The sequence below is a fragment of the Lactuca sativa genome, chromosome 1, assembly GCF_002870075.4.
Source record: "Lactuca sativa cultivar Salinas chromosome 1, Lsat_Salinas_v11, whole genome shotgun sequence".
Taxonomy (NCBI): Eukaryota; Viridiplantae; Streptophyta; class Magnoliopsida; order Asterales; family Asteraceae; genus Lactuca; species Lactuca sativa.
In genome coordinates this window covers 106,177,989-106,197,726 of record NC_056623.2, presented here as the reverse complement: position 1 = coordinate 106,197,726, position 19,738 = coordinate 106,177,989, and positions in this window count along the sequence as shown.

Sequence of the window (19,738 nt, the reverse complement as noted above, 5' to 3'; positions counted from 1 at the left end):
CATTGTTTGTTTAGATCCTCGTTGGATACAACCCTGGCATATTCATTTGATACTGACGGAGTTAGTTGTATTAGTTCTTTATATTTGATGAAAACATTCTTTAAGGAAAACGCTTATTTCCTTTAGTAAAAATGGTAACCACAATAGTTTCTTCTATAATCACTTAGTTTATACCAGCTAAATATAATATAATATCGAACGGATAGTTAATTGGGTGAATTTGCCCTAAGCCCAAAACCAAACAAGGAACAGGAAGTAAGGCCGAAAGCACACATTCAGTTGTCTATCAGGTCTTAATTATATATAAACTTGATGTATAAACTAAGGTATTATAGAATTAACCACTAAAGGTCCTTTGAGTTATACCATTTTAATAAAATGGATTAAACCTTTTACTGATAAGTTTCTAGTTTAGCCTACTAAATGTTCTAATTGAAAAGTATGTTTTTGTACTAAAAAATGGTGTATTCAATTAGTATGTTATGACGTGACATATACCTGGTACTCTTTATGATTACTTATATAGATATAACTAAGATCGAATAGATAGTAGACTGTGTGCATCTGCTCTAAGCCCACAAACAAACAAGGAATAGGAAATGAAGCGGAAAGCACACATTCTACTGCCTGTCGAACCTGATTTTTATATGTCCATGATTTATAAACTATGGAATCATAAGGTTGGAATTATAGGCCCCCTTCTAATTGAATGTACTAAGACTCGACTGTATTGTTTGTCTTTTGTAAGTTTTCCCACGTTTAAGACTATCTTTACTAGAAAATACTTTGCATTACCTTTTACGTGAGAAGATCAGTATATGAATGTAATGGGAAAATAAAAGTGTACAGTAGTGTTGTATATAAGTAACTACTGACCACTAACTACCTTAAAGCCCATTTGTTAATGAAGGTTAAGATGTCATGTGGTTATAACCATACTGATTTGACACATGTTCTATTATGACGACCTTCTAGCGCCGAAACTGATGTGACATTTTTCACCCGTAGACTTGCAAGTCCCACTATAGCTAGCAACAAGGTGTGGGGTGTCAATCCTGTATAGACGTATACACAAGGTCATGCTCTCCCTCCAGGAGACTCTGGTTACAAAACGCGACGTAACAAATATATTGCTAAGCCGTGAAGTAGACTCACATTAATGTTATCTTGTTCTCGTTATCGTATGTTCCTCCTATTCTTGTTATTGTATGTTCCTCCCTATGTCTCTTTATAGTATGTTCTGAACCCCTAAACTATACCTATTATAGTTTACAAGTATGTTTACTTGAACTATTACTGACTTGAAGAAAAGACTCATTTATCTACTGAGTTATGATTGAACCTTAAAAACAGAGTTTTATAAACAACAAAGTGACATAACTTTAAAAGAGTTTTTGAAATCATTTGATCACTTAAAACACATAAGAAAATCTTTTAAAATGATATTTATGATAGATAACATTTACACAATTATCATTGTGTTCAACTTGTATTCCCCCCCCCCTTTAAAAGCATTTAAAACATTTAAAAGATTGATTATAGGGGTATGAACTCACCTTATGTGGGTGATTCACTGCAGTTTTGTGTAAAGATGAGAAGTACCACGAATGAATTCCCGAGACACAAACAAGTCCTAAATGACATATAATGGCATATATACAGGCATGAAATTAGTGCTTTAAACAACTAACATGCAAGGAAATACCCTTAAGGACCATGAAACATTTGCTAGAAAGTGTTATAATCACATGTGATTGACTAAAGGGGGTTTACGGCCACACAAGAGAGTGTACGACCAGGGGTGTACGGTTCATGGAGTGTACGACCGTACACCCAAGGAAAAACATGCAAAAAAGGTGTTTGATCCTTGGGGAAACTAGTGTGACAAATGCACAACAAAAGGATGGACAAAACTATCAATTTGGAGGGTTTTGAGGTATGTACGGCCATACACCCTTGATAATCTTGAGTTTGATGTGTTTTCAAGGCTACGAATCAAGTGTTTAACATGTATAAGTAGATGATATAGAGAATACTTACACTTTTGAGGGTCTTTAGGTGGTTCATGGCCGAAGAACAAGTGTGTGTTCTTTGTGTTCTTGGTGAAAGATGATGATCTATCATAAAGAGACATTTTCATGGATGAATCCTGAGATGATACATAACTAAGGAGGATATCAAGAAAGATGGAAGAATCACTTACCACTTTGGAAGATTTAGGATGAAAATCTTGATGATAGTTGAGAGAAAACCGATTTGCATGACTTGGATTCGTGAGAAATGAATGAATAAAAGAGGAAAAGCTTACATAAGGGCTTGAGTTCATGAGCATGATGGGTGTATGGTCGTACACCCATGTGTACAGCGATACACTCTTCTTGAAGGAGTGTTTGGCCCGAATAAAAGAGGAAAAGCGTACATAAGGGCTTGAGTTCACGACCATGATGGGTGTATGGACGTACATCCATGTGTACGGCCGTACACTCCTCTTGGAGGAGTGTTTGGCCCAAATTCAACATGAAGAACCTAAGTTAACTCATCCTTAAACCCAAAACTTGAATGTACTAGGCTTAGAACACTCAAACAGACCCTAAACAATGCTAAAAGATAGCAGAAATGAGTCTAACTCACGATTGATTAGCTGGACTTACAAGACAAAAATTTTGGGTTTTCACATCATCCCCCTGTTTCATCGAATTTTGACCCGAAATTAGCTTTCTTTGCAGTACTCCTGTGGTTGTGCTCCTCTGATTGTCAGAATACCCACTCGTAGACCTGGGCAACTTTGCCCTAATGTCTAGGATAGGATTCATTTCTGGTCCATCTATCATTACCTCATGTATATATAATTCGTATATAATTAAGATTAGTAAGACGGTCGGATGTGCGACTCTACCCCAGGTCCACAACCAAACAAGGAACAGGAGATAGGGCGGAAACACACATACCAAAAAATCCTATATTTTTTTGTATATAAAAGAGTTTTGTTCCCCAAAAAACCTATATTTTATGTATATAAAAGAGTGGTGTTCCTAGAAAACCTATATTTTCTGTATATTAAAGATTTATGGTTAGGGCTGTAAACGAACTGAACGTTTGGCAAACAGTTCATGAACTGTTCGGCGGGAAGTTCGTTTATGTTCGTTTATTAAATAAACGATTGAACATGAAAAAAATATTTTTTTCGTTTATTTAAACGGACGAACACGAACAATGCTCTTATTCGTTCGTTTACGTTCGTGAACATTCGTTTATGTTCGTTTATTTACGTTTGTTTACGTTCGTTCTTTTATGTTTGGTTACGTTCGTTCATTTATGTTCTTTTGTTTATTTATAATTATTCAATTATATATATATATATATATATATATATATATATATATATATATATATATATATATATATATATATATATATATAGGTGAGTTCAGCTGAGAAAATAAAAAAGATTCAGAATGGGGGAATCTGTCACACCCTAAAAACCGGAACGGCGGAAACGTTCTGGGGTGGATGGCGTCATGTCAAGTATCACAACATATGCATTATAGTAATTAAAGTACAACAACCATTGCATTAATAGTAATAGTTTTACATAAGTTACATTTAATAGAGACATCAAATTAATACAAAACTAGTATAAATGCAGATCGGTTCTAGGTTGGCTTCACAAACGCTCCCGGGTGCACCTATCTATTGTTGACCTGAGAATATAAGTTATTTTGAAAGCGAGTATCAGCATTTTTTTATAAATGCTGGTGAGTTCATACGTATTTAGTGTCATTTGTGTAATTAAGAATTTTATTCAAAATAACTTTATAAAAAGTAGTAGTTTAGAATCTACGGTGTACTAGTGCCTTTTCCAGAAAATCCTATATTTTCTAATTAAAAGCAGTCTTCTACCAATACTTGACAGTGTTATGTTTTAAAGAGAAGCTTTCCCTGAAATACTATCATTACCAAAATACGGTATTTGACTTTAAAGAAAGTAGGAGAATATCACTAGTAAAAACATCAGGGAAAATAACATATGCCTCAGTAGAAAATACTGCTGACTAAGGCAAAAGAAATCATAGACTCCAGGAGAGTATCGAATGAATGATACACCTGGATCAGTCTAACAAAAGGAAACACAGACCCCAGACGGTATCAAATGTACGATACGGCTAGCAAGGTCTAAAACAAAGAAACACAAACCCCAGACAGTATCAAATGAAAGATACAGCTAGCAAGGTCTAAAACAAAGAAACACAGACCCCATACAGTATCAAATGAAAGATACAGCTAGCAAGGTCTAAAACAAAGAAACACAGACCCCAGACAGTATCAAATGAAAGATACAGCTAGCAAGGTCTAAAACAAAGAAACACAGACCCCAGACAGTATCAAATGAAAGATACAGCTAGCAAGGTCTAAAACAAAGGGAAATCCTAAGTGGGTGGTTTCAAGAATACAGTGTTCAATTCTCGTTACCTTAAGGCCATGAATTATAAGGTAAACATGGAGATACTCGTAACCATACTGATTGACACTAGAGTACTTGACGCCCTGCAAGCGTCAGAATAAATATGACTTTTGTCACCCCTTGGCTTGGTAGGCCGTGGACTGTAGCTAGCATTCAAGGTGCAGGAGTGTCAGTCTCGTATAGATCTATACACACAATGCCCGATCTCCCTATAGGAGACTCTGGTTACCAACTCGACAACAGGGAGATCCGTGTCTTGAAGATACATCTCGTAATCTGAATTCTATTAGAGGCGCTGGAGAAATGATATAGACTCGCATATGAACTGACTCATGTGGAATTCTTGTACTAGAAAGAGTGAATAGAACCACCTAACTATTCCTATAATAGTTACTAGTGTCTCTGATCTATGAATGATGAATGGAAGGATGCCTTTGCTACCGAAGGGAAATGAACTGGCCGATGTAAACCTTTATGTCTATACGTGTATACATGATATATAATTAATTTTTAAATGACCTTCGGACGGATATCCGATACCCACCAGACCACATCCCAACGAGGAAAAGGAAATAGGGCAAACTAGCCTTCGTAAGTCTTTTAAACATTATTTATATAACTATACAAGTACAGGCATGCATTTAACGAAACATAAGTATGGAAGTATAGAAGAAAACTTTGGTAAAACCTTTTGGAAAACCTTTAAAAATAAGAATTTACGACTTGATATAGTTATGTAAAACGAGCTTTGAAAACCGTTCATAAACACGTTTTGAATATAATTTGATAACACAATATAAGTAAAGAAAACCTTTGTTTAAAACACTGTTGTAACTGGTTTAGAAGTAAAACATACAGCACGAGAGACAATTTGAGAAAAGATTTAAACAAGTAAAAACGTTTTGGAAAACCATCTATGGTATTATACTTGGTAAAACAACTGAAAGTGTGATAAATCCTTATGCATGCGGGTTATTAATCACATATGATTGATATGATAACCGGCATGTTTTAACTTGTATTCCGCCCCCCCCCCCCATAAAAGCATGTAAAAACATTTAAAAGGTTAATTTAGGGGTATGAAGTCACCTGTTGTAAGTGGATCGGATGGAGGCGCCGGTTGGGTGCTCGGTGTCAAGTGAAGACTTGAACACACTTAGTGACCTATTAACATATGATGACATATGTTTACATACAATTAGCAATTATAATACTAATTAAACACGCATACGCATCCTAATGAGCGGAAAACACTTTGGTCACGTGCTAGGAGGCTATTTGGGTTCAAATAAGGGGGTGTATGGCCTCGTTAGGGAGTTTACTCTTCAAGAGTAAACTCTTTATAGAGTTTACGGCCCTAAGACCATATCCCCATGAGTTTACGGCCGTAAACTCATGGGTGGTGTGCTCTTGGATGCTAAAAGGTCTTATATCACTTGTGAAATTAAGCTAGGCTCAAATCTAGGGCTTATGAAGGGTTTAAGGCCTCTCATGGACCATTTTTGGGAGTTTACGGCAATAAACATGGAGTTTACGGCCGTAAACTCCTACTAGCCCCTTCCTTTTGTGTTTTGAGGTCTTAAATGGTAGAGAATAAAGTTCTATGCATTTTTCCAAGTCAAATGAAGAAGTTAGGGCATCATTTGGCCTCCTTTTGGGAGTTTACGGTCCTTGGTTTAATTGATGTTTAATGCCTTTACTTTAATGCGGGTTTCTTCTAGACATTTTCCCAAGCCATAGGAGGTGTTTGAGGGCAATTCTAACACCTTAAAGGGTGTTCATGGCATACGAAGAGGGGTTTACGGTCCAAGAGTGTTCTTGGGCTGTAAACTCATGTTTACTCTCCATAATGCAAGGTTTTGGTTTTCTAAGCTTGAAGGTGTAAGTCCACAAGTCATATCTAAGCCGTAGGGGTAGTTTAGAGGGGTTTTGGGGCTTCAAAACCCCACTTATGGGTGTTCACGGTCCAAGAGTGTTCTTGGGCCGTAAACACATGAATTTGCCCCTATTTGATGTCTTAAACACGAATATGCATGTTAACTAAGCTACACAACAAGTTAGGATAGATTACTTACTAGTTTGGGGCTTGGAATGGGCGTTTTTGGATCGAAAACAAGTTGTAGAGAGAGAGAGAGAGTGGAAAGTCTCAAATGGACTCCACTCACCCTTATATCTAAGCCCTAGGGGTAGTTTAGAGGGGTTTTGGGACTCAGAAATCTACCCGATACTGACGTTAACGGGGCTTTTGGTCGCACCCGATTAAATGGTCGTATTTTGACTTGGTTTCAACCAAGTCAAAATACGACCATTTAATCGGGTGCGACCAAAAGCCCCGTTAACGTCAGTATCGGGTAGATTTCTGAGCCCCAAATGACGGCGTTTCTAATTTGTTTGAACCCTTACTAAGTCATTATAAAAGTACCAAATTAATTAACCAATCCAAAAGTTTAACGGACAGTTTAATAAAACGAGGCTTATTAACGGAAGGAGGGGTTAAAAATGACGGAATAAATTTCGGGTTGTCACAGAATCATTCTCAGCCACTAATTTATTTTTGCCGTAAAAGCATCCGTTTTATTCGTATATTAATATAAAATATGATGACAACTAATACACATTTTATTCATATATAAATATAATATATGACGAAAGATGATGTAAAAAATCTATTTTAAGTAAGAAAACTTTATTACGTGTCAAATTCATATATGAACGACATTTAAACTATATAAAAAATAAATTAAATGTACGTTTTATTCATACGTGAATAACAAATGTACTGTCTCAGATTTTTATTCACTTATGAATAACAAGAGCTGAAATTCTAATTTTTTTTTTTATTTTATCTTAAAACAATATCAATATTGATGTCTATTTATAGAGATTAAAAATTATGAATTTTGATATATTTAAATTATTTTTTCGATAAAAATAGTTTTCTAAAAATAAAAAAAAAACAAAAAAAAAGTATGTTTTTTGTGTATATTAAGGTAATGATTAACATAGTTTAAGGAAACATGTTTGGTTGGAAAACACATGTTTATCCGTTCTCCATTTCCGCCGGTACGCCTAAGTGTTTTGCGGCAAAATAAATGTGTGGCTGAGAATGATTCCCCCATTCTTAATCTTTTTTTCTCAATTAAACCCTCCTCTCTCTCTCTCTCTCTCTCTCTCTCTCTATATATATATATATATATATATATATATATATATATATATATATATATGGTTAGGTTCATGTGAGACCGCTATATTTTGTGAGATGGGGAGACCAAATCTTGACCACTCATCTTGAATAATCAATGGTCGATATTAATTTAGCTTAAACCATAAAATAGGCGGTGGCATTTTTGTAAATTAATGGAACTTTGAGATTAGATCAAGAGATGGAGTTGCAGGAATGGAATTTTGCATTCTTTTTCATCCAGCACACAAAAACACTCGGTATTCTTCCTAAAAATCATAGATACAAACACTAAAACCCATTTGATCCAAATCTCGATCATCGACATGTTCTGCTTCCTTCACAAATTTGTTTTAGATTAACCATAAATCTAAGTTGATCTTTTGATTCGAGATCCTTATTACATCAAGGTTTCATCTTTTTCTAACCAAGCTCGTTTGATTAAAGGCATTTTCCCAAATTTCTCCAGAAAAACCCTAAGAAACTGATTTTGAATCTTCATCTGATCCAAAAATCGAATATATCCCCTTCAGATTTGGATTTAGATTCATAATTTTATTTGTTCTCCACAATATTTAATCTTTCATGTAAAACCCTTGAAAACCTATTTGGGTTCTGATTATGAAGCTAGCGATTCTGATTCTGGTCATCAAAAACTGGTAGTTGAACACAATCTGGTAAGATGAAACTAATATGTTTTTTAGTTTTTTTAATACGATTATGACTTCTATGAATCCATGGATAGGTTTGAATCACTTGTAAAAACATAGTATTTATATTCACTTGTAATAGTTCGTTCAAATTTAATTCAGATTCCAAAATCGTATACGTCTGCGATTAGGGTTTCTTCACTAATCTCTTGATAAAACCATCAAAACATATTTTGATTCTTATTTCCAATATCTCTATTCCGATTCGTTGATTTCATGTGTTTTATGATTCAAACTTATTCCACTTTTATTCTGATTAAAATTTCATTCTAAAATCTCTCAAGGAAAAATATAAGAAATTGATCCTTAAACTAACTTCAATAGAACACATATCTTTCGAATTCGGCTTCTAATTCTTATTTTGATCCATACTCCATTGTATTTATCATAAAAACCCATATAATTGTTTTGGATTTTGATGTTGGAGCTAATGATTATGGTTATCATAAAAATGGATAGGTCATAAAAAATTGGTAAGATCGAACCAATATCTCATTTAGTTTTTTTTCATCATGTATATGCTAGGGTGATTTAATTTAAAGATGATGATTATGTGTTGATTTTATTACATGATATAGTTTAATTCTTGGTACTCTGATTTGTGGTTTGAAATAATACTTGTTAAATATTTTGGTTTAATGTTTGTAGTTGCTAGGTTTTAGAGTTTACGGATTTATTACATGATAATTTGTTGATTTTAATAGCATAGTACTTAATAAATATCTTGATGTCTATATGTCTATTGTTTTAGATTATGATTTTGTAGCTAATGATTCAGATTGTGATCATAAACAAATGGACCGTTCATCAAAATTCGGTAGTTTTGAACTGATATAATTTTTTTTTATAAATCTGCACCAAATTAAGAAGTTTTGTACTAATTGCTCTTGAATATTCTTGATTTTGATTCTAATTATTCTATGATTATTAAACATTTTTGTGAATGTGTGTATTGTTGCAATTTACATGTTTGATATAGCCATACTTTGGAATGAACTTGTTTTACTGTAGCTATGTTTTTTTTATTATAAAACTTGTTAACAACTATGTTTATATTCATTGTTGGGTTGTAATTCTGAATGATTGATGTTTGTTGTTAATTTAAGGTATTTTATAAGTGAATATATTACTTGTTAATGTTTTATAATGTTGAAATTGTTTGAACTCTATTATTAACAGCATATTGCTACTCTACAATTGAATACATTTGTTTGAAAATAAAATATAATACTCTATAATAGAATAATTTAGTTGATAATGTTCTTAATAACTTATGTTTGTTGTTCAGAACTTGTTTAAGATAGTCTCTAATAGAATCCACTGGTAATATGCAACAAAATATATCACTTGATAATATTCTAGTTTTTATGTTTATAATTTTACATAGAATGTTATAAAAAGATGCTAATTTGTTTATTAAATACATAATCTAGTAGTAAATTAGTCAAATAATGTCTAATGAACCATAACTATAATTCCAAATTCTAACATGTGATTTTGATGACATGATCAACTAATAATTTTGTAAAAACTAGTTTTTGATAACATATTATTTTAGGTGTTATGTTTTAATAAATTATAGTTTATACTTTATTTAGGTATTTAGTTATAATTCATGTTTAATTTTATCACATGTTTCATTATTGTTAATTACTCTTAGAATCTTACAAACCTCTCCAGATGAAGAAAATACTTTTGTTATAGGTTTTCCAAGTTTTAAATTTTGATAAATTTGATATTATCTTCTCTAAATATGTAACGCCCGTAGATCCGGGCTAGTCAATTTAGAGACGATAAGCATCAAAAATGACTTTTTGATGGAAGATTATTTAGAAGGATTAATCTTAACCAAGTTGTAGTATATGTCACAAGGTTTCCGTGCATATAAAGAACGCCAAAATCCGAGTTATAGCGAAGAAGTTATGACCTGTCGAAGTTTTGCGACATAACCGACACGACCCAGCACGACGTAAATAGTGAATTTAAGGTAGATAGATATCTATCCTTAGTGATCTAAATGAGATTCGAAGATTTCTTCGATAGTAGTCCAACGATAAAAAGACAGACGAAAACGGAGTTCAGATGAAGGAGTTATGAATTTCGAACGGAGTTTTCCTGTCCCGGCCTACTAAAGATAATATATAAGTAATATTTTTATAATATATTAAAAATAAAGTCAAAATTATCCAAAGGAGTCTAAATGAGAGAAGTAGAGCATAATCTCACCTACGCGCCGATATAAAGAACGTCGAAAACGGAGTTCGTATGCGAAAGTTATGAATTTCTAAAGTGCGGTGCGCGAAACCCCAAAAACTGTCAGATACCACGATGTGGCAAGCAGTGCCACGACGTGGCAAGTCTTCTGACACCTCCAGGAGTCCCCCAGATGCAATTTGCGATGAGGCATGCAGTGACGACCAAGCCCACGACGTGGACAAAGGTGCCAAGACGTGGCAAAGGCAGATTTTTCCCTATAAATAGATTTGAAGGGCCAGCCGAGTTTGGTTGCTCATTCTCTCATCTCTCACCCATATTACATCATTTTACGTGCAATTTTAACCACCCGAAGCCCCGGTATCATCCCGAGACCCGAAGCGAGTCCTGAAGCACCGAAGATCCCGAGAAGAAAAAAGTTTCCGAGCCAAAGCTCTGCCCGCGAGAAGTCTTGTGTGTAAAGAGATCACAGTTTCACCGAAGGATACTACTTTTACAAGCCGTAGTGCTGCCCGATCATCTTTTGATCAGTGAGTGTGTGGTCACTTTCTTCTAACACATAAATATTAAGTATTTGCTATGAAATATGTGCTATGTGTATAATATATTGTTGTTTATTTGAGATGATTGTGGAATGGATGAATTATATAAGTTTTAATGATTTCAACTATATATGTATTTTGTATCTAAAAATATGTTGGGTAGAACATGAGTAGATGAGGTTGTTGGTAGGTGATAAAAGGTGGGTTGGACCATGAGATAAAAGGATAAAGAGATAAACTTGTTTTAGATCCGAGAGTATGGATCAGGAGGTTAGTTTTAGATCCAAGGGTATGAATCAGATCAAGAGGTTAGTTTTAGGCCTGGGAATATGGATTAGGTAAGGAGGCAAATTTAAGATCCGGGAGTACGGATTATATATTTTAGAACTACGTATTCATTCGATAAGGTATCATGTGTATAGTCCCTTTTAGGAACGTGATTTTGAATACGAGTATTGATTATAATATGAAATATACATATGTATGTGAAGTATTTGTCATTGTCCGAAATACGTGTTAGATATATTTGATAATATACAACGTGCGAATTAGATATGGTTCAATATGTGTTAAGATGTGTATATATGATACTATTACTTAAAACCTTGTGTTAAGTATACACTAGTTATCGTTTCCTAAACGGAGATAGTATCAAAAATTGATTATAAACATTGTAGGTTTGCCTAGTGATGGGTTAAGACTTAAATGGGATGTTTAGTTCAATTAAGATTGGAATTTGGGTAGTCTCTTATTAAGTGTCACACCCCGAAACCGAAGGCGGAAACGTTCCGAGGCGAAGGACGTCATGAATATCGCAACCAATGTACATAGTAAGCATAGTAAACACAAAGCAATACATCACAAAGATTCATTACATTTGATTGAAAGTAAAGTAATACAAGTTTTTGTAGTTACATAAGTTTAAACAAAAGAAAGACGTGACTCCATACGCTTTGTATTCTATAAAAGAACGCGAGATACCTGTCTAAGGAGAACCTGAGAATACAAGCAGTTTAAAAATCAGCATAAAGATGGTGAGTTCATAAATGGTTTATTTTGTGAAAATGAACAGGATTCCTTTTGTTTTCTGAAAAAGTGGCTATCCAATAAAATCCCATATTTTCTTAAAAGTAATGTTTAGTTTTCCATTATATTACACAATTCTGGTTATGAATAGTTATTACCCCAGGAAAATCCTATATTTTCCTAAAAGTTGGTTACCAATCCGAAATGTAATGTGAAAGATGTATACTAAAAACCTTATTATCCTTGTGAAGTGTAAGTTAGTTTTAACACGTATATAAAACTATCATCATAGTAGACTAATTTCAAAGGTTATTAATTTACTATATTCATTATTACTAACAAGTAAATCTCAGTTATCCAAATTGCGAGTTCTATAACCATACTAAAGACTAGATATGGCAAAGGAAGGCCAGTATCATTTATGACTTTCGTCACCCTTGAACCTTTCGGTTCAGCTGTAGCTAGCAGCTAGGTGCGGGGTAGTCAGCCCCTTATAGATCTATACACTCAAGTCACGCTCCCTCACAAAGAGATTCTGGTTACAGAGGCGGTCCTCCACTCGCTTATCTCTGTGGAGTGTTCTCCAAGGACGTGTCTCCAATTTATAGGAATAACAAATCTACAAGTAATAATGTAGAAAATCCTGTTTAAATTCTATTTACAAAGACGATCCTCCACTCGCGTATCAATGTGGAGTGTTACCGAGGACAAAACAGTTGTACTAATCTAATGCTTTTAACAATAATGTTATGGAACAATTCATTTGTGAATTATATATATATAATATTACATTATATAATAATATATGAAATTGGTTTGTAAACTGATTCTACAAGTCAAACAGTTGGTTTATACGGTTTCAATTGTTAAAAGCAAGTGGAATATGAAACAATTCAATTGAAATAATAAGTTTAAGCACAAGATATTCTTGTACTTTTGCTTGTATTCCCCCTAAAAACATTGAAAAACATTTGAAAAATGGTAGGGGTATGAACTCACCGGATGAGGATTGTGTCGGTTTGGATGCTAAACGTCGGTTCGAGGCTTGAAAACGTGCGAGGTTCCTATGTAATATGAAATGATACACAAATGTATCTAATTAGACTTTAAATCACTAATTAGATATGCTTATACGCTCCAAAACGAGATAACACTTTAATTCAACTGTTAGGAGTGGTTCGGGTAGTATCTAAGGGTATGTAGGGCCAAGATAAGGAGTTTACTCTTCAAGAGTAAGTCCATAGGGGAGTTTACGGTCCTATGACCATATTCCCATGAGTTTACGGCCGTAAACTCATGGGTGGTGTGTTCTTGGATGCTAAATGGTCTTATAATGCAAAAGGGAAGGTTCTAGGGTTGATTCCATGGCTTCGGAAGTGATCGGGACTTGAAATGGCCTTGGAAAAGGAGTTTACAATTTATGAAGATGTTCTTGGGGAGTTTACTACCTTAAACACATGAGTTTACTACCTTAAACTCATGTTTTTCCATGAATCATGCGTTTTAGTGGTTGTAGGTTAATCACATGTGATTCTAGTCTAACATACAAGCCATTCAAGGTGTTAAGGGCACTTTAACACACTTTGGGGGTGTTTATGGTCTAAGAAGATGTGTTTACGGTCCAAGAATGTTATTGGGCCGAAAACTCAAGTTTGACCCATTTACATATGTTTTGGTGCATCACATGAAGGATTATAAGGTTCTACACTCTCATGGAAGCATTTGGAGGTGTTTAGGGGCATTTTGACACTTTAAAAGGAGTTTATGGTCCATGAATGTGGGTTTATGGTCGAAGCATGTTCTTGGACCATAAAATCATGTCCAATACTCAAATGGAACGATTTTGGGGTCCTAAGCTCATGCATGCAAGTTTCTAAGCCATTTCTAAGCACTATAAGGGGTTTGGAGGGGTTTTGGGGCTTCAAAACCCTCTCAAGGGGTGTTCACGGTTTTGGGAGGGTCCCTAGACTGTAAACACTTGTTCTTGGGTGTTTTTGGGAGTTTCAAACATGAATTTTCATGCCAATCAAGGTAAACAACATGCTAGGATGGAGTACTTACCAAATTGAGGCTTGAAATGGGGTTTTTGGATCAATTTCGAATTCTAGAGAGAGAGTAGTGAGAGGAAGTGTTTAGACAGAGAGAAAAAGCTTCAAAATGATGTCACTCAATCCCTTATATTGGGGTTGAGTTTATGGCCTAGTGGAATTCTACCCGATATTGCCGTTAGACGGTGCTTTTGGTCGTACCCGATAAATTGCCATAATCACGACTTAGATCAAACTAATAATTTTCCAAATGAATATGGAAAATATTTTAATGTTTATAACACATCCCGACACTTATGAAACTGAATTAAAAGTCGCGATTAAATTAATTTAATCTAAGGTTAACGGAACAATTTGAATACGAACGATTTTATTTAACGGGAACGGTTTATAGTGACAGAATAACTACGGGTTGTCACATTATTCCCCCGTTAGAGGGAAATTCGTCCCGAAATTCAAGAATTTAGTTACAAGTTATGGAAAGAGATGCAGATATTTCTGCTGCATCGGGTCTTCACCCTCCCAAGTGAATTCAGGTTCTCGCTTGGAATTCCATCGAACCTACACTATCGGGACTCGGCATTGTTTCGTACGTTTGATCTCTCGGTCAATGATCTCGATGTGTTCAAGAGGGATTACTAGGGTTTCATCGGACAGGCACTTCTAAAGATTCGGGACGTGGAAGACAGGGTGAATGTTGCTAAGTTCTGAAGGTACTCGAAGTTTGAAGGCTACGGGGTCGATCCTAACAAGGATCTCGAAGGGTCTAATGTACCACGAGTTAAGTTTTCCGTGCTTTCCAAAGTGTATCAGGTCTTCCCAGGGTGATACCATTAACATGACATGATCTCCAGCCTGGAATTCCAGAGGTTTCCATTGTATATCGGCGTAATTCTTCTATCGATCCTAGTGAAGTTTTCAATCGTTCTCAGATCTGAATGGTCTTCTCGATGTTTTCGCGGATGATTTCGTGTAAGTCTTTTCATCTTGAATGATTCTCTGATCGGAAGGAAATGAGCAGATTTTATCAAAGGATCGACATTTACTCCAAATGTTATCTTACCCACTCGGGAAACTGGGTAACTTGATGATGCAATCGATGTTAGTCATCTCCTATTTTATTCGGGTATCTCGGCTGTTGGAGCAATCCCGAGGGTTTCTGACTAGACTTCTCAGGTCTAAGCGAATAAACGAGGATAGATGATCATTGTCAATGTCTTCGTCTTGCTGTCTGAGCTTTCCTTTCGGCTAAGGGCACCTGCTACCACATTGGTCTTGTCGGGATGGTAGCGGATTTCATACTCATAAACACTTAGCAACTCTGCCTATCACCATTACTTCATGTTTTAGTTCTTTCTGATCGAAGATACACTGTAGGCTCTTATGGTTAGTGAAAATCGTGTATTTGGTTCCGTAGAGATCATGTCTCTAATTCTTTAGTGAAGGAACTGCTTCTCCTAATTCCAAGTCGTGAGTTGTGTAGTTAACTTCGTGTGCCTTTTGTTTGTCTCGAAGCGTGAACGATAACTTTTCCTTCATGCCTAAGTACATAGTCTAAACTACGATTGAACGCACCACAATGTACAACGAAATCCTCTGTTCCCTCTGGCAGGGACAAGATAGGTGTGATGCATAAGTCTTGCTTCAATGTGTGAAATGGTGTATCTCGCTTTTCACTCCAACAAAAAGGGTACACCTTTCTGTGTTGGAGTGATCAGGGGTTTGGCGATTCTAGAAAGATTTCCTGAATGGGTCTGCAATAATAGCCGGCAAGACCCAAGAATTTACAGGTTTTCTGTGGGTGTTCTCGGTGCCGCCCATTTCTTTATTGCTCTAATCTTAGGAGGATCTATGCGTATGTCTTCATTACCTACTACATGACCAGGGGAAAATGGTTTGACCAAAGGTTATCAATACGAACTCTTAGTTATCATATCAAATCCTGAATATTGTCTTGGAAACATTATCCTCGTGAGCTCGTAGCTAATGGTATCTTGATCTAAGGTTTATCTGCGAGAAGTAGCTGGCTCCCTGAAGTTGATCGAAGAAGTCATCTATTCAGGAAAGAGGATATCGGTTTTGACGGTCAACTCATTAAGCCGACTGGATAACTCCTGCATTTCTGCTGGAGCAAAACGGTACGGAGATTTGGCTATGGGGGTAGTTCCAGGGATTAAGTTGATACGAGACTCGACTTGACGTTCATGAGGAATTCTCGGGAGTTCTTCGGGAAGATATCAGGAATATTACAGTTTTTTGGGGACGCTATAGAGGTCTTTAACTTCTTGTTTCTTGCTGATTACCTGGGCTAGGAATTTATGACACTCCTTTCGGGGAAACTTTTGAGCTTTGACGCAGGAAATGATACGAAGATTAGAGCTAAACTTATCGCCATGGATCATGAGAGTCTGGTCAGAGGGGAAATTTAGACGAATAGCCTTTTTCATAATAAAGTGTATCAGTAAAATCAGGACTCACTCGATACATGTCAAAGATAACATCAAAGCTCTTTATTGAAACTGACGTTAGGCCAATGGAGAAAGAATGGTTACTCAAAGTAAGAATACAACTTAGGAATAAATCATTAGCGCACTCATTCTCGCCGCTTGCCATCTCGACGGTAAATGTTTTGGTTATTAGACGAGGACTATGTTTACGATGATATTTGAATGAATGACTAATATAACTTTCTTGACACTAAATTCGAAAAGGATACGAGCATAAGAATTGTCGAGAAGAAACGTACCCGCGACGGTGGTGGGATCAACGATCGCCTCTTCCGGCCTCATAGCTAAAACCATCTCGGCGTTGTTGACATTGTTAGTGGTTGCTGCTTTTGGGCAGTTTCACTTGAAATGCCCAATTTCTACACAACCAAAACAGGCCTGATCGATACTCGATCCGGAAGCTTGATTGATTAGTTGGGCTGTTGTTTTGCAGCTTTGAGAGAGGTGGCCCTTCATGCCAAATCTGATGTAAATTTTCTCGCGACATGGACCATGGATAAGGTTGTGATAACTGCACCTGTTTCACCAAGGAAGGTTACCAGCATACCTAGTGATAGGTGCTTGAGCTGTAGACACAACAACAGGAGCAGTGGCAGCTTGAATTGCCACAGTTTCATGCCTCTTGGAGGGTCCTTGGGAACTCTGACCCTTTCGCTTTTTCCAGACAACCTTATTACTCTCATCACACTCATTCTGATGCTCCTGAAAATTTTCATGGTTTTGGGGGTAGGTGTTATATCCTGGTCCAACGAACCTGTCAGGGCACAATAGCTTCATTGTAGCCGTCACTGCGGCAGAAACAACCAACTGGAACATCACAGGGTCGAATTGAGAAGGAGGTGGCGACGGAGGGTTGTTGTTCCTTGAATTGGGTCCTTTCTTTGGAGACATTTCAATCTAAATGATTATGAAAAAGAGGATGGTAAATCCTCTAAATTAAATCAAAAGATATGAAACAAGTGATATCTCTTTATGACAGACATATAATTTTATTACGCGATAAAGTAGGAATGAATTATCAAGGCAAATAAACTATCACTAAAGGAATGATCGAGGGGCAACGCCTGAATGAGGATTTTCTACAACAAAGTTAGATCTAGAAATACTCCCATAGTATTTCATGATTCGCTGCGACGACAGCTCGTTGTCTGGGGTATTTGGGTAAGTTTTAGGCATGCTGGACACCACAGTCACTCCCAGGTACATGTTGGCCGTGTCTCGAATGAATATAGTTGATCAGGCTATATTGACCCTAGACACGACTACATAACTGCCCAGGTTTAACCGCAACGTACAACACCCATTTACTTATGTTTTGTTCTACTTGTAGTTACGAATCTCGACGGCTAGGTATACTTGTATACTTTTGAAAATACTTATATTTTAAAGTATACTTTTAGTTCAGAGCACTTAGGCCCCTTAGTGTTTATAGTCTTATACCATGTAAGGTTTGGTATACTAGTTCACTATAAACAAGGGCTTTGATACCAATCTGTCACACCCCGAAACCGAAGGCGGAAACGTTCTGAGGTGAAGGACATCATGAATATCGCAACCAATGTACATAGTAAGCATAGTAAACACAAAGCAATACATCACATAGATTCATTACATTTGATTGAAAGTAAAGTAATACAAGTTTTTGTAGTTACATAAGTTTAAACAAAAGAAAGACGTGACTCCATACGCTCCGTATTCTATAAAAGAACGCGAGATACCTGTCTAAGGAGAACCTGAGAATACAAGCAGTTTAAAAATCAGCATAAAGATGGTGAGTTCATAAGCGGTTTATTTTGTGAAAATGAACAAGATTCCTTTTGTTTTTTGAAAAAGTGGTTATCCAAGAAAATCCCATATTTTCTTAAAAGTAATGATTAGTTTTCCATTATGTTACACAATTCTGGTTATGAATAGTTATTACCCCAGGAAAATCCTATATTTTCCTAAAAGTTGGTTACCAATCCGAAATGTAATGTGAAAGATGTATACTAAAAACCTTATTATCCTTGTGAAGTGTAAGTTAGTTTTAACACGTATATAAAACTATCATCATAGTAGACTAATTTCAAAGGTTATTAATTTACTATATTCATTATTACTAACAAGTAAATCTCTGTTATCCAAATTGCGAGTTCTATAACCATACTAAAGACTAGATATGGCAAAGGAAGGCCAGTATCATTTATGACTTTCGTCACCCTTGAACCTTTCGGTTCAGCTGTAGCTAGCAGCTAGGTGCGGGGTAGTCAGCCCCTTATAGATATATACACTCAAGTCATGCTCCCTCACAAAGAGATTCTGGTTACAGAGGCGGTCCTCCACTCGCTTATCTCTGTGGAGTGTTCTCCAAGGACGTGTCTCCAATTTATAGGAATAACAAATCTACAAGTAATAATGTAGAAAATCCTGTTTAAATTCTATTTACAAAGACGATCCTCCACTCGCGTATCAATGTGGAGTGTTACCGAGGACAAAACAATTGTACTAATCTAATGCTTTTAACAATAATGTTATGGAACAATTCATTTTTGAATTATATATATAATATAACATTATATAATAATATATGAAATCGGTTTGTAAACTGATTCTGCAAGTCAAACAGTTGGTTAATACGGTTTCAATTGTTAAAAGCAAGTGGAATATGAAACAATTCAATTGAAATAATAAGTTTAAGCACAAGATATTCTTGTACTTTTTCTTGTATTCCCCCCTGAAAACATTGAAAAACATTTGAAAAAGGGTAGGGGTATGAACTCACCGGACGAGGATTGTGTCGGTTTGGATGCTAAACGTCGGTTTGGGGCTTGAAAACGTGCGAGGTTCCTATGTAATATGAAATGACATAAAAATGTATCTAATTAGACTTTAAATCACTAATTAGATATGCTTATACGCTCTAAGACGAGATAACACTTTAATTCAACTGTTAGGAGTGGTCCGGGTAGTATCTAAGGGTGTGTAGGGCCTAGATAAGGAGTTTACTCTTCAAGAGTAAGTACTTAGGGGAGTTTACGATCCTATGACCATATTCCCATGATTTTA